We start from the raw sequence: 17,600 nt of genomic DNA on the forward strand, positions 1-17,600 counted from the left end.
AAAGTCTTACTAGCGTAATAGATCACATGTGGCTCTTTGTTGATTCTTTGACCTAAGATGGCCCCTATTGCTAAATTGGAAGCATCACATATGATTTCAAATGGAAAGGACTAATCAGGGGATTTTATTATGGGTGCTATTGTCAGGACTATTCATAACGTGTGGAAGACTTATAGACATTCTTCATTAAAGACAAATGGCATGTCTTTGGCTAGCAGATTGCATAAGGATCTCGATATTTTGCTAAAATCTTTAATGAAGTGTCTGTAAAATCCAGCGTGACCTAGGAAGGATTGTATTTGTCGAATCAAAGTGAGGGGTGGTAGTTTTGAGATGACCTCAATTTTGGCTTTGTCTACCTCAATCTCCCTTTCGAAAATAATATGTCCTAATATGATTCCTTTTTGAACCATAAAATGACTCTTTTCCCAACTTAAAATCAGATTTATTTCCGTGCAGCACTTAAGGACTTTGGAGAGGTTATGGAGATAATCTTCATAGGTGGTTCCAAATACAGAGAAATCATCCATGAAAATTTTGAGATATTTGTCTACCATATTTGAGAAAATGACCAAGATGCATCATTGAAATGTAGCAGGTGCATTGCAGAGCCTGAATGGCTTGCATCGAAAAGCGAAAGTGCTATAGGGCAAGTGAAGGTGGTTTTCTCTTGATTATCTGAGAATACAGATATCTGATTATAGCCCGAATAATCATTTAGGAAACAGAAAAAATATTGATCCACTAGTCATTCTAAGATTTGTTCAACAAAGGGTAATGAAAAATGATCCTTCCTAGTAACGGTGTTTAGTTTCCTATAGTCAATGCATACTCACCAACTAGATGGTGTGTGAGTGGGAAGCAATTCAGCTTCTTCATTCTCCATCACAGTAATACCTGATTTCTTAGGTACTACTTGGGTAGGGCTGATCCATTTACTGTCGGATATGGGATAGATGATTCCAGCATCTAACCACTTTACCACCTCTTTCTTCACTACTTCCCACATGTTTGGGTTCAATCTTCTCTACATGTCTTAATGGGGTTTGGCATCTGCCTCGCAATGAATGTGGTGCATACAGATGGAGGGGTCAATTCTTTTTAGATCGACAATGGACCAGCTGATAGCCTCTTTGTTTTCTTTCAGAATACCAACCAATTGTGCTTCTTGATCCAGGGTCAAGTCTAATGCAATGATCATCGAAAGGATGCCATTAGGTTCTAGAAATGCATACTTGAGTGCGACTGGAAGTGGCTTTAATTCTAGTACAGGTGGTGATTCTAATGATGCGGCCGTGGGTGTATTAGCTAATGTAGATAATGGCTCATACTTGATTGTCTAAGGGGGAGTAATTTCAATATTTGATGTATCAAATAGAGTGTTTACGTCTTCACTACCTCCCTCTATATCATAGTCATCCACTCCAAAGTACGTCAAGTGGGTATCTCAGGAATCATGTGCAAAAATCTTTGATGTTGCTTCCTCTATGATTTTCTCGAATGTATCTATCTCGAAGCAACTATCCATTGATGGTCCTTGGGAAGCACTAAACACATTCAGTCTCAGTTTCTTATTCTCAAATGATATGTCCATGACTCCTGTCCTACAATTGATGCACACATTTGCCGTAACTAGGAAGGGTCTGCCTAAGATAATTAAAATTTATCTTGGATTGCCACTTAGTTCCATGTTAAGGACTAAAAAATCAATTGAAAAATAGAACTCATCTACCTTAACCAAAACATCCTCAATCATCCCACGTGGTGTCTTAATTGATCTATCAGCTAACTATAAAGTGATCGATGTGGGTTTTAGCTCTCCGTACCCAAAAAGTTTATATACCGAGCTAGGTAAAAGGTTCACACTGGCCTTTAGATTCAGGAGAGCTTGTTCGATGTGAAAGTCCCCTATAATGCAAGAAATGGTAGGGGCATTTGGATCTTTAAGATTTAGAGCGATAACGTGCTGGAAGACAGAACTAGCTTGTTCGGTGAGGCATATTTTCTTAGAAAGTTATGATCAATATTTATATTTTTGGGTGCATAATTTTTTCAAAAATTTTGCGTAAGCTGGGACCGTTTGATTGCATCTAGAAGGGAGAGATCAATTTGGACTTGCTTAAATAATTCCAACATCTCGTCGAGTCTATCTCCCTTCTTATTCACAGGAGTAGGGGCTTTTAGGGCACTCAAAAATATGACTTTAGGCAAGTAAGATGATTCTGGTGTAGTTGGTTCATTCTCTACTTTTCGGTCCTCCTTATTCTTTGATGATTCGGGCTTGATCATAGGTCTAGGGTTGGTCTCATTGGTTTTACTCATGTGTTCAATGACCTTCCCACTTCTGAGAGTCATGATTGATTTGGCATGTTCAAAAAATATTTCTAGAGTATTAGAGCTCTCAACCATAAATTTTTCTCTTGGGTTGTTCTCAGGTTGGCTAGGTAATTTCTTTTCTTCCCTCCTATTTAATATAGTTGCTAGTTGACCTATTTGGGTCTCTAGCTTAGTAATGGATTGCATGTGGGAGTTAAGAGTTTGGGTGTTGACTTCTAATCATTCTAGCACTTTCAGAACCTTCTCCTCAAAAGCTGGACTGTAACCAGTGGTTGATGGTTGAGAAGCATTTTGGAACTGATGGTATGGTCCATATCTATATGTCGAGTCCTGATAGTTGCATTTAGGTATAGCAGGGCCAACCACTGACTGTGGTCTCTAGAAAAAATTTGGGTGGTTTCTCCAATAGAGATTGTAAGTGTTCGAGTATGGATCATTTTTTGAACTACGAGCTTGTTCGGTTTGAGCTTGCTGGACCTACTCATGCACAAACATAGAAAATTGAGGTGTGGTTGGGCACTCACTAACAAAATGGGTCGGGCTTGCATACAATGTACAAACATCTTGGACTGGGTTAGGTGGAATCAGAGAGTGTCCAATATTTAGAAGACAGTCTAATTTTTGGGACAACTCATCTACCTTACTGTGGATATTCATAACATTTTCAATCTGATAGATTCCACCTCTTTTCTATTGAGATATAGGTTGTTCTCTAAAAGTGGCAGACATGTGATGCAGGGAGTTCTCATTAAGTATTTCAAAGAGCTGTCAAGCCTCATCTTCGCTCTTTAGCATGAATGTCCCATCACATGATGTATCGATCATTTATCGATATTTCTCTAATAGACCATCGTAGAAACACTGAACAAATTACCATTTGGGGATAATGTGGTGGGGGCATTTATGAATGAGGTCTGTTAACCTTTCTCATGTCTCATGAAAAAGTTCACCATCCAATTTAAAAAAACTAGTGATAGCTTTTCTAATTTGATTTGTTTTTTCAATTTGAAAGTATTTTTTGAGGAACTCTCTCTAAAGATGGTCCTAAGTTGAAATGATTATAAAATCTAGAGAGTTTAACCAATATTTGGCTTTGTCCTTAAGTAAAAAAGAGAACAGTTTCAACTTTAGGGCATCATCGGAGAAGTTTTGGATTTTTACTGTGGAGTATATCTCAAGAAATTCGTCCAAGTGTTTGTATGAATCTTCATTCGATAGTCCATAGAATGATAGTAACATTTGAATAATACTGGACTTGATTTCATATTGTACCGCCTCCACAGGAGGAGGTTAGATACATGGCGAGTAGGTGTAAGATGAGGGAGTAAAATACTCCCTCAATTATCGTGGTGGGTCAGTCTCTTATTTTGGATCCATAGTTTTTTTTTATTTGATTTGTTCGAATTATTCTTTCTAGCTCTAGATCTAGTGGGTGTAAATCAGGTTGTAATGATCGATGTCCTAGCATGCACCCAAAAGATCTCATCGAGTTTTAATTTCAATAATTTTTTTTTTCAAAAGAGAAGAGGAGAAAAGAAGGAGGGAGAGAGAAAAGAGTTCTAAAGAAGAGAATCTAAGGAGTTCTAAGGCTAAGAAGAGAGAGAAGAATTAATTAGGTTTGATGTTTTTAGTTAACAATCAAGTGGTTCAATCAATCCTGACATGGATTATCCTAGATCTAGATAGCTCCTAATTGCCAAGGTCACTTTCAAGCACTCCAAGTAGCAGACTAGCCGCTCAACTGGTCAGGTAAATGAAAGATTGGTGGGAGTGCCTCCGTTGCTTTTCTTAGATACCAACTAAATTGGTCAGATAAGTGAACGGAATCAATTAATGAACTACCTTCCTTCAGGACGTAATATCTGAACCACTTTTCTAGACACCAGTTAAACTGACTAATCTGAATCCGATCCAACCTTTAAAGTTTCTTGTCCTACTGAGCTCGAGAGTTCTTAGGGGTCAATATCTAATTAATTTTAAATTAGAGGTTTAGGTCAATGCAATCGCAGGATGGTGGTTTGTGGGCCAAGAAAGGGTGATGAAATTTTCACCTTATGTTGATTAAGATTTTGCCCTTAAGATTTTTATGAAAATATGCAATATAAGAAAAGATGTCCAAACATGTTAAGTAGCTTTTATGATTTAATTAATTTATTTATATTAGTCAAGTGTTATGTGGTGTCTTTGTATTCTTTTTATATTATGTTATCTTTAAGCAAGAAGGAATAAGAGGTAAGTTTCAAATTAGATTAATTAGATATGAGAAGATCTAGTGAGTCTAACTAAATGAAAAGTAAATAATGCTAAGATTAAAAGACAAGTAGGTAGCCTACAAATAATGCGACAAATCAAATTTACTTTTAGGATAATAAATTATTTTAAGCTATAGAATGTAGTAAATCACTAGGCTATAGAAAGTAAATTTTTTTTTTATGCATGCAAATAAAATAATCTAGCCAGAGGGCAGTAAATATACCATATATAAAAAGTAATATAAGATAAAAATTTTAAAAAGAGTAAATAGAAGGTAATTAAATAATTAAAGTAAATTAATTAACAATAAAAAATAAATTACCAATCAGTAAAATAAAGTATGAAAAATAAGGGTGCAAAAAAAATAATCAACTAGAAAAATAAAGTAATAAATATTTTTTTTAAATTTTTTTTTCAAAATAATTATGTCAAGATTTCTGACAACAGCGTCAAAATTTGATGCGTATCGTAGCATACTAAAATTAACTCTACTCACTATTATGTAGATAGAATGAGTCGAGATCGTATCCATAGAGATCTTAAGCTAATTATTTCAAAAATATAAATAAAAAAAATAATAGATTGTAAGAAACTAAGAATGAAATATGAAGATTATAATAAAAATATTTTTTATTGATCAAATAAAGAAACATGTATAATAGAAAAGAAATAAAAAATTGATACAAGATAACTAAACTAAGTTGAACTTTTCACTACGCTCGATAGTGGATGTGCCTCCTTGAATCCTTCATCTTCCTCCGTACAGGCAGTGGTAGGATGGCTGGAAAGCTTGGTACAGAAACTCCAAGGAAGAATGGTAGATGAAGTATGGGAATATGAAAAAGAAAGGGTAGCGGCACTAGGATTAGGATCTCTCCTAGATTTCTTGGGATGTGGAGAAGGGATCTATAGAGGAATATGGTGATGGGTTAGGAAGAAAAAGATAGATTGATAGGGTTAGTACCTCTCCTAGACTTATGGAGAAGAGAAAGAGGAAGAGAGAGAGAAAGTTGAAGAGAACTTAGAGTTGGCTTGATTGGAGAAGATGGAGGCCTTGGGATTCTATTTACAAAATGGGGAGTGGCTGATTTCTCATGAATAGGGGCACAAGAGAATTTAAGATTTCATAAAGAAAGGTGGGAACGTGAATAAGGATCCTTAGATCAAGCCTTTTGCTTCTTCTCCGTTGATCAATAAGTCGTGTTCACACTTGGTCTTCATTTAGAGTGATCTTTTAATCTGAACCCTTGATATTTAAATCGTGTTCATACTTAATTCTATTTATCTTTTAATCTATGCCCTTGATTGGAGAGGTTGCTTCTTTACCCTTGATCTTTAAGTCATGTTCACACTGGAATGAGAGCTACTTGTCTGGTTCACTCAAATTTGATCCGATTTGAGTCTAATTTAATTTGTATGAACCCAAACTCGTAATTACTTGCAAAATAGATTAGAGAGTATCAAATTCTTAATAAATAAAGTATAATTAAATAGAATTATATACCTCTAGTGGCTTAATTCAAGTGTTCATTAGTGTCTAGGGAATCGTGTGCAAAAGTCGTTGATGTTGCTTCCTCAATGATATCCTCGAATGTATCTATTTTGAAGCAACTATCCATTAATGGTCCCTAAGATGCACCAAACACATTTAGTCTCAATTTCTTATTCTCAAATGATACATCCATGACTCTTGTCCTACAGTTGATGCATACGTTTGTCGTTGCTCAGAAGGGCCTGCCTAAGATAGTGAGAATTTGCCTCGGGTTGCCACATAGTTTCATGTCCAGAACTACAAAATCAACTGAAAAATAAAACTCATCTACCTTGACCAAAATATCCTTGAGCATTCCATGTAGTGTCTTAATTGATCTATCAGCTAACTGCAAGGTGACCAACGTGGGTTTCAAGTCTTTGAACCCAAAGAGTTCATATACTGAGCTAGATAAAAGGTTCACACTTGCCCCTAGATCTAGGAGAGCTTGTTTGATATAAAAGTCCCCTATAATGCAAGAAATGGTAGGGGCACCTGGATCTTTAAACATTAGAGGGATAGCATGCTAAAAGACAGAGCTAGCCTATTCAGTGAGGTATACTTTCTTCGAAAGTTATGATCAAGATTTACGTTTCTGGGTGCATAATTTCTTCAAAAATTTTACATATGCTGGGACCTGTTTGATTGCATCTAAAAGGGAAAGATTAATTTGGACTTGTTTAAATAATTCTAACATCTCGTTTAGATTCCCTCCCTTCCTATCCACAGGAATTGGGACTTTTAGGGCACTCGAAAAATGGGGCTTTGTGTAGGTAGGGTGGTACATGCATTGTTGGTTTATCCCCTACTTTTAGGTCCTCATCATCCCTTTTCTTGCTTTATTCGGGGTTGGTCAAAGGTTTGGGGTTTGTCTCATTGGTTTTGCTTGTTTGTTTGATGACCTTCCCATTCTTGAGAGTCATGACTGATTTGGCATGTCTAAAGAAGGTTTCGGGGGCATTGGAGCTTTCAGCCATGAATTGCCCACTCGGGTTGATTTTAGGTTGGCTAGGTAATTTTCCTCCTTTCCTTCTACTGAATGCGATCGCTAGTTGACCAATTTGGATCTCTAGCTTAGTGATAGATTGCTTGTGGGAGTAAAGGGTCTGAGTGTTGATTTTGATTCATTCTAGTGCTTTCAAGACTTTCTCCTTAAAGTTTGAATCATAAGCCGTGATGGACGGTTGCGGGGCATTTTGGTAGTATGGTCCTTGCCTATATGTCTGGTCCTGATAGTTGGGTCTAGATGTTATAAGGCCAACTTCACGTTATGGTTTGCAAAAAAAATTTGAATGGTTTCTCCAATCAGGGTTATATGTGTTCGAATATAGATCGTTTCATGATCTACGATTTGGTTGGGCTTGAGCTTACTAGACTTGCTCATATATGAACTCAAAAAATTGGGATGCAACTGGGCATTCAGCAATAGAGTGGGCGGGACTCGAGCAAATCAAACAAGCATCTTGTGCTTGTATGGATGGGAAGGAGGTAGTGTCACCAACTTGTAGTAGTCAATTGAGTTTCTGAGAAATTATTTCATCCACCCTGCTATGGATGTCTATCGATTGACCAACTTCATACAACCCACCTCTTTTGGGTCTTGATATGGGAGCTTCCCTAGACATATAATGCAATGAATTCTCACTTAGGGTTTCAAAAAGCTGCCAGGCCTTATGATCGCTTTTAAGCATGAACATCCCATCACAAGACGAGTCAACCATTTGTCTGTGCTTTTTCATTAAACTGTCATAAAAGCACCAGACAAGTTGTCATTTAGGAATAGCATGGTGAGGACATTTTCGGATGAGGTCTTTGAACCTCTCCCAAGTCTCAACATCTCCCCCTCTATTTTGAAAAAAATGGTTATGGATTTTCTAATTTGATTGGTTTTTCCTATAGAAAATACTTCTTGAGAAATTCTCATTGAAGCTAGTCTCAGGTTGAAAAGGTGATCGAGTCTATGGAGTTTAGCCAGTATTTGGCTTTATCCTTAAGCGAGAAAGGAAATAATTTCAATCGAAGGGCATCATCAGAGAAACTTTGGATTTTTACTGTGAATCATATATCAAGAAATTCATCCAAGTATTTATATGAATCCTCATTCGACAGTCCATAGAATGATGGCAGCATTTGAATAATGCTGGACCTGATTTCATATCATGCCACCTCCATGGGAGGAGGCTGGATATATGGTGAGTAAGTGAAAGATGAAGGAGTAAAGTACTCCCTCAATTGTCGTGGTGGGTCAGTCTCCTGATTTCAGTCCATATTCCTGGGTCTATTGGCTCTAAAGGTTCTTTTAATTTTAGGCTCTAACGATTGAATCTTGGATTGCAATGAGCAACGCCCGAGCATAAACCTTACAATTTATACCTTAGAGCAAACACAGATAATTTCAATCTTTTTAAAAGATTTTTAAATTTTAGTTTATTAATAAAAAAAGGATGAAAGAAATTTTAAAGATGAGAGCCTATTGAGTCCTAAATCTAAGAAGTATATGCAAAAAATTTAAGTTAGGTTAGATATTTTTAGTTAGCAATCAAGTGGATCAATCAATCTTAGCTATGGGTTGTCCTAGTTCTAGATAGCTCCTAACTGCCAAGGTCACCTTCGAGCACTTCAAATAAAAGACTAGCCACTCAACTAGCCAGATAAATGTAAGGTGGTGGGGGTCCTCCTGTTGCTTTCCTTGGACACCAATTAAAATTGGCCAAATAAGCGAACAGAACCAATTAATAAACCACCTTCCTTTGAGATGTAATCCCTGATCTATTTTTCTAGACACTAGTTAAACTGACCAATATTAACCCGATCCAACTCTTAGGGTTCCTTGTCCTATTAAGCTCGAGAGTCCTTGGGGCCAACGTCTAATTAATTTTAATTAAGAGGCTTAGGTTAATGCGAATGTAAGATGGTGTTTTGTGGGCCAAGGGAAGGTGATGAAATCTCCACTTATGTTGTTTATGGGTTATGCCCTTAAGATATTTTATAAAATTATGTAATGCAAAAAGAGAAGATGTCCAATACAAGTAAGAAGCTTTTAAGATTTAATTAGTTTCTCTATTTTAGTTAAGTATTATGTGATATCTTTGTTTTCTTTTTATGTTATATTATGTAAAGCAAAAAGAATAAAAAATAGTTTTAAATTAGATTAATTTGATGTGAGAAGATCTAGAGAGTCTAGAAAACTAAATTAAGTTAGGAATATAAGGCAGCTAGATTGTGGGAATTTCAGTGCAGGGGTAAAACGATAATTTTAAAACTTTTTCAAAATTATAATTTTACAATAAAAATTATTAATTAATCTAATTAATTAACATGTATTAACCCTACATAAGGATATAAATATAATATATATAGCATGCATTTAAATTTAAAATTTTGAATTCTACAGTAAATATTTTACTGTTATGTGTTCAGAACATATTATCTTCGTGCAGGTAGTCGATCACCGTAGTCTGATCACCATCGGGATGGTCTGATCATCGTAATATAGTCACACAGTATGTCTGGCCTCTGCGGATCATCCACATGAAGCTCCCGATCTGATCAGCTCCTCACGAATGCTAGTTCGTTGCAGAATCCTTTTGACGGCTGATGCTGATCGAACTCCTTCGATCGGTGTCTACCAATTCTTTAGGTGCTCTGAATTATCAGCAAAGATAGTAGAGAGATTGATAAAGCTCTCCCTGATGTTTGGTGGACTCACGACACTCGTAGCTCACCTTCTCACTTCCCGAACCTTAGGCAGAAACCCTAAGGTACTCTCAGAAAAACCCTGCGTCCTTTCTGTTTCTTTTCTTTTCTCTTCTTTTCTTTTCTTTTCTCATGCACAGAGCCTTTCTCATGCCACCCTTTCTCTCTCAGATCAGATAGTGCACACCCCACCTTTTCTCTCATTTTAAAATGGTGCAAGATCGTGTCTTTTCAGCATTTTCACTACATGAGAGGATAAAGCTAGGAGGTTGCTCACTTGAATTCAAATCGAATTTGAATTTAAATGCCAACCAACCAATCTTTATCCACTCAAGGCATGAGAAGGGAGGGGCATGGGCTTCTTTGTGCATGGAGAGTTTATACGAGAAACTTTTTCTCGTGTAGAGCAAGTGGCGCACAAGTGGATAAGGTGGCGCATGGGATTAGTTGCTCATTCAAATTCAAACATCATTTGAATTTGAATGGCCAACTAATCAATCTTTATCCACTCAGATGGCACACAAGGGAGGGCGTGGGAAGGCTTCTGCATGGGAGAAAATTCATGAGAACTCATTTCTCATGAATTCAAATAGGCATAGGTGGGTGAAGTGGCACAGGGAGATAAGTCAAAGGTGGATTGAAATTTTAAACCAATCTAATTGAACCAACTTTATTAAAATAGGTTAGGCACAATTAGACTAAGTTAAACCCAACACAATTAGGCTTAATTAGGCTCAATAAAATTCTAATCAAATCAAAAATTGACTACGCCCAACTCCTGATCAAATCAGGGACCAAACTACCTCGGCGATTAGGTCAACTCTTAACCTAATCGGGTCAAACCCAACTGAATCCAATTCAATTGGACTTGATCCAAAAATAATTATTCAATCAAATTGAGTTAATTAGTGATCAAATCACTAATTAAACCTCTCATAAATACTGAGTCTAAATTCGATGGGCAATCGGGCATCAGAGTCCATCGATATGAAACCCTGATCGAAGAGTCCCAAACTAGTGGGACTCTTGACCCCGGTACCCAAAATGTGTGGAACTCATGATCAGAGAATCTTGATTCTGGATCACAGTATTTTAGACATATAGGACTCAGAGTCCCCAAGCATTAAGACTCTTGGTCGAAGAGTCCCAGTTCAGTGGGACTCTTCACCAGCCATCAGATCAGATAGGAACCTCTAATGTGTGTGACTCCGTAGGTTCAAACCAAAGCCGGTAGCACAGGAACCAATTTTTGTACTTATCAAAGTGACCATCTAGCAATGGTATCCGACGTCTGGATAGGTCGAATAGTCGCAATCGCAACATTCAGAACCTACGCGAATATGGTTACTATATAATACATCCCTTTTGATCCTTATGTATAGGACGACTTAGGGTTAAACTGTCAACCCTGATTAGATCATCCGAATCATGCTCAACTCAAACAGTCCTGTGACTCCTCACTAGGACTACCCTAGTCAAGATTTTGCTAAATTGAAATACGACTGTACACAGCTCCTAAACTGGAGTGGTCAATCCCATCTTGACACATGCACCGACAAGTCAAGTACTTGACTATACCCAGTAGCCTTTTATCACTGAATTAGAAATTCAGGTAGTCCAGTGCCTAAGTGCAGTGAGTTGCTTGCAAGTCACCATGGCGGTCTCAGGTCAGAGGGACAGTTATACCCATATCCCATCGGAGCAAATCTTGACAGCAGAAAAAACTCCAGAGTCGGTCACGTTCAGTGTAGATGTACCCTTACATCTCACCTGTATACCATACCAGTGTCTCCACACTCTTTGGTTAAGAGGACAACCAACCCATATGGCACACAACGACCTATGCTTGATAAACGTTGTTGTCCATGGTAACAACGTATCATTTGGTCACGAACAGGTTTAAAGACTAAATGACAAATCCTCCTTTGTCGAGTCTAAATAGTCCTAAGGACTTCACCACAACACAGGAGTTCATTAGAAGATGAAACAATTTGTGATGAAAAATACTAAAATAATTTTTATTTATTTATAATTCATATACTAATACAAAAAAGAGCACAACCGTCAATAGGCTGACGATTGACTTTGGGACACTATTCCCAACATAGATATCATACAATTAAAGCAAACAATCAAATCTACTATTCAAGGTAGTCAATTAAAAGATAAAAATACTTTTTTTAGAAAATCTGTTAGAAAGGTAGTAAATTATTCTAAAAATAAAGGGTAAGTCTAAAATAGACAAAAAGTCAAATCTATATAAAAGGTAGAAAACTATATTACTAGAAAGACAGTAAAGCAATCTAAAGCAAGAAATAAAGATCTAAAAAGTAGTAAAATATAATTTTTTTATATTTTATAGATTTTTTAATTTTTTTTTTCAAAATAATCATGCTAAGATCCTCGACAACGGCATCAAAATTTGATGCATGTCGTAGCACACCAAAATTGATCCTACTCATTTACTATATAGATAGGGTGAGTCGGGATCATATCCGTAGGGATCTTAGTCGATTGTTTCGAAAATACAAAAGAAAAATAATAGATTGAAAGAAACTAATGAAGAGACAAGAGCATTGTAATAAAAAGATTTTTCATTAATCAAATAAAGCTTACACAAAAGAAAAGAGAAAGTTACGATACAGGATAATCAATTTTAAGTTGAATCTTCTAGCTGCGTCTGATGGTGGATGTACCTTCTTGAATCCTTTGTCTTCTTTTATGCAGATAGTGGCAGGATGGCTGGAAGGCTTAGTCTAAGAACTCTATGAAAGAAAGATTAATGGAAGTATGGGAATATGAAAAAAAATAATAGCAGCACTAGGATTAGGACCTCTCCTAGATTTGATGGAAGGCGTATTGGGGTTAGTACCTCCCCTAGACTTATAGAGAAGAAAGAAAGAGGAAGAGAGAGGAGACCAGCTTGAAGAGAAACTTTAGGCTTTGGCTTGATGCCAAAGAGAAGAAAGGGATGAGGCTCTATTTATAAAGTGGGAGGTAGGGCTTTATGTTGTAGTTATGAAATAAGGAAAGGCAAGAAGGAGCAGCATGAGCATTGAAAGGAGGCTAGGGTTTTTTGTCATGTAATAAAGAAAGGATTTGTGGCGTGCATGAAATAGCATGAAGGGCAAAGGGTGCATGAATGCTTTTCTTGCATGAGGAATCTCTAGCATGGAGAAATGTTGGTTGGGGCGGCATATAAAAAGAGCTTTGGATGAGGTGGAGTCTTCTCTTTTAGGGTTTTATTAAGTGATGCCTTGATAGCCCTTGGATTGAGAGGATTTGCTTCTTAGCCCTTGATTTTTAAATCATATTCACACTTGATTTCATATATCTTCTAATCTGGGCCCTTGATTAGAGAGGTTACTTCTTGACCCTTGATCTTTAAGTCACGTTCACACTGGAATAGGAGCTAGTCATCTAGTTCAGTCGAATTTGATCCGATTTAAGTCCAATTTAAATTGTATGAACCCAAACTCCCAATCACCTACAAAATAAACTAGTAAGCATCAAATTATGAATAAATAATGAATAATTAAATAGAATTATGTACCTCTAGTAATTTAATTTAAATGTTCATCATAGATCTAGATGCAAATTGACCTAATTTGATTAGACTTCTTTTGATCGATTAAGATCCAAAATGAGCTAACCCGAGTTCAGCAATTAGAATCCTTTCTAATTAGTGATCAAATTAAACTCTTTAATTTGATCAAACCTACAAGTCAAGATTAATATCTAGCAATATATCATGACTATCCAAAAGATGTGAAATTTAGTAGAAATACCAAATACACCCTTCAGTGACAAGTTATCGTGTGATTCAATCCTTTGATCATCCCTATATACCAAATATGTTCATAAGTATGAAATTATATCAAACTCAAATACATACTCATATCGATTCTCTATCAATCAGTGATGACTCCAATGATGAAGCATTAGAAATTCTTTCTAATCTTCAATCTACTTTTGGTCAAAAGATTTTTTCTGAGTCATCTAGAGGCGAAAATTCACAGGATGCCATCTCTTCTTACTAAGAGTGATCGATTCCTTATTGATCGACTTGCAATCTTCATACACACTCCACCATATCCAGAATATCCCGTACATATCTTAATACCATGCTTGGGTATGAACTAAAATATGGGTTCATATACATAAGATCCATGGTGATCTCAAGTCTAAGGATCACTTGCACAACTCCCACTTAGAAAATTATTTTTAATATGCAAGTAAGGCTCCATAAGATATTCTCTATTGGTAAGTCAATTTAGTGAACTTATTTCCTAATGAGCACCCACATCCTTGTATTAGTGTCTTACACAAGTGGTTTGTGAAATCAGTCACCCTTTCCATTGAGCATACATAGGATGTGCCAGTCTATCCAGAACATTAATCTCTGACTTAATGTTTTCATGATTAAGAATATTTTGGATTAGGGTTTTTGAATTTTAGGTTTCACAGACATGAACTCTTTATGATCTTAAAATTATTGTTCTAATCCATGGGGTTCATCATAATCTTAAACATAGTAAGATATAGCTAAAATGATGAATCAATGCCTCATTTTATTATCAAATGAAAAATATCATTACATGAGTTGGAAGTTTACCAAGAAAAATCCTATCGTATCATTTATACGATTGGCTTGTAGGGCACTATTCTTTCAAATTTTTTAAAGGCTTATGCACAAAGAAGAAGACCACCAATGTGCCCAGGAAAGTCTTCTTGATAGCTAGGGTGATCTCATACCTTTCGAGCTATGTGCCGCTTAAATACAAAGATCCAGGGTCTCTTACAATTTCATGTGTCATTAGGGAAACCACCATCAATATGGCTTTGTTGGACTTACAGGCTAGTGTGAATATATTGCCATATTCAGTATATGAGTAGTTAGGGTTAGGAGAATTAAAACCGACTGGGATTACCCTACAATTGGCAGATCGATCTGTTAAGGTCCCAAAAGGAGTCATAGAAGATGTGTTAATCAAGAATAGTAATTTCATTTACCCTATGGATTTTGTGATCTTAGAGACTGAATTTGTGTCAAACCCTAAAGGTCACATCCCGATTATCTTAGGTGGACCATTTTTAGCTACCTCCAATACCTAAATCAACTGCCATAATGGACTTATGAATCTCTCTTTTGGAAACATGTCCATTGACCTCAATATTTTCAATCTAGGCAATGAAATGGACCAACCTGTGAATGTGCACCTGATTCAAGATAATACTTATAAACCTATTCATCTCAGTGATGAAGATTTTGATTTCAATCACTGATTAAATCAAGAATCTAAAAATATTTATGAAGTATCCACAACTAGTGACCAGGGGACTCAACCAAGATGGGAACCACCAATCGAGCCACTCATGATAATGGTTGAACCATTATCCAAGCCATCAATTGAGGAAGCACCTAAGTTGGACCTTAAATCGCTTCCTGATCATCTTAAATATGAATATCTGGGTCCATTAGAAATTTTGGTAGTATTAATTACATTGGACCTTCATCCGACATAAGAGGAAGAACTATTAGCTATCCTTAAAGAAAATCAAGAAGCTATAGGTTGGACCATGACAGACATTAAGGGGATTAGCCCTTCAATTATCCAACATAGAATTCAACTTTGGGAAGAAGTGAAGCCTGTTGAGAACCCTAAAGGAGGCTTAACCCAGCCATGAAGGAGATAGTCAAGAAAGAGATCCTTAAGTTGCTTGATAATGGAATCATCTACCCATCTCAGATAGTTCGTGGGTAAGCTCGGAGCAAGTAGTATCAAAAAAGTCAGGGACGATCGTAGTCCAAAATGAAGCAAATAAGCTTGTTCCAATAAGGATCCAAACTAGATGGGGAGTCTATATTGCTTATAGAAAATTGAATGTGGCCATAAGAAAGGATCACTTTTCTCTGCCCTTTATTAATAAAATGTTGGAGAGATTAGCCGGATGTGAGTTCTATTATTTTCTTGATGGATACTTCGGCTATAACCAGATCCCATAGCTCTAGAAGATCAAGAAAAAACTACATTCATCTATCCATTTCGAACCTTTGCCTATAGATGTATGCACTTTGGGTTGTCTAATGCACCATCTACTTTCCAAAGGTGCATCATCAGTATTTTTTCTAATATGGTTGAGCAGTTTCTAAAAATATTCATAGATGATTTTTTTTAGTTTTGGCTCTACTTTCTTCGAATGCCTTCATCACTTGAGACTAGTCTTAGAAAGGTGCAAGAAAAAAATACTTAGTTCTTAATTAGGAAAAATACTAATTCATGGTCAAAGAAGGCATAGTTCTTGACCATGTTGTTTCAAAGAAGAGAATTGAAGTGGATAAAGCCAAAGTAGATCTAATTATAAATCTTCTACCTGTAGGGTTCAATGAGCATAGTGGAAGCAAAATGGATTTCAAAATTTTGTATAATAAAACTCCAAACTATCAAACCCTAATCCTAAGAACCCTTGATGATAAACATCACTTGCATATATTTGCATAATATTATAGTAGGTATAGAAGAATACCTGTCATGCTATATCCTAAATTCCGACAGAGTTTTCACTCGGGGTCCGAATGTTTGCCCTCCAATGTTGATTCATATGGGAGATGATTCAAGACTCTTGCTCCTTAATTTGGTCCCTCCTATAGAATTTTTTTTCAAAGAATTCCTTCAGGCAGCACAACACCTGGCTTCCTTCCTACTCTCTTGGCTTCCCTCTCTTTACCTTTTTTTTCTCCTTGTCTCGCTTAATTCTCTTTCTAGACCCTTGTCCTAAAATAAAACTTGTCATTACTATTTTGAACTTGTCTTAACAAGGTAGGAAGAGAGTTATTGGGATAATAGGGAGAGTGTGTAAGAAGAAGAGATCGAATGAGTGAATAAGAAACCCAGCACGCCACCCTATTTATAGTTGGCGTGAGGATGCCTTCCGCACCATCTCATGCCCCATCCAAGGGATTTTTCATACCTTTCTACAACATCTCATGCCCCTCTACCTTATCTCATGCCCATCAAAAAATTCAGGACAAGTGGCATGCATCAGGACTTAAACGAAGAGATGCTTTGTGCAGAAGGACTCTTTAGAAAAAAAATTTTCTATGTTTTTCAAAGTGTCGTAAAGTTTTTTTTTAAGAACACGCACTCTATCCAATGAAAAGAGTTTCATCTGATGGCCATCTAATAGCTAAGAAAAGTGGCACCTAATTAGACATGGAGGATTTAAGATACCTTAACCACTTGGACTCTGAGTCCAAGTGGCGCCAAGGATAAGGAGGCAGCATGGGTTCAAGCTTATCCATTTTTCCCAATGACCAAAAGATGACTAAGAGACAGAAAGACTCTTCTATGCCTCTTAGTTATCTAAAGTCCACTCCCAAAATAAGATTAGCAAGGAAACTAAATGGATAAGGATGAGAAAGGGATGCCTCATCTTATGGAGCGCCATTTGGTCTTTAGCACACAAGGAAATCCCACATGCCAAGAGAGATAATCTTTGGTGGGTTTCAGAATAAATGATGCCAAACCCCTTGACTCAACCAGCCAAGGGTCAATCCAATCCAAATAAATTTAAAAATCGAGTCCAATCAGGTTTAATTAGCCCAAATTAGGAACCAAATCGAATCCAATTCGAACATTGGAGCTAGGGTTTGCAACACATGCTACCATTTTCATCTTGCAAATATGATCTAATCCAATTAGACCTTTGATCAATTTTCTTTGTGTGTGACCCATTGGGTTTCACATCTAGCTAGTAGTAGGTCTGAGTACAAGTTAACCTG

At 36.6% G+C, this 17,600-nt stretch overlaps 1 non-coding gene across 1 annotated transcript; it reads left to right on the forward strand.

The window, feature by feature from the left end:
- Positions 1 to 3,220: 3,220 nt before the first annotated feature.
- Positions 3,221 to 3,327, forward strand: LOC114912961 (small nucleolar RNA R71). The gene has a single exon (XR_003799003.1). It is a non-coding gene; the product is annotated as a small nucleolar RNA R71 (small nucleolar RNA).
- Positions 3,328 to 17,600: the final 14,273 nt, after the last annotated feature.

Source organism: Elaeis guineensis, chromosome 16, assembly GCF_000442705.2.
Source record: "Elaeis guineensis isolate ETL-2024a chromosome 16, EG11, whole genome shotgun sequence".
Taxonomy (NCBI): Eukaryota; Viridiplantae; Streptophyta; class Magnoliopsida; order Arecales; family Arecaceae; genus Elaeis; species Elaeis guineensis.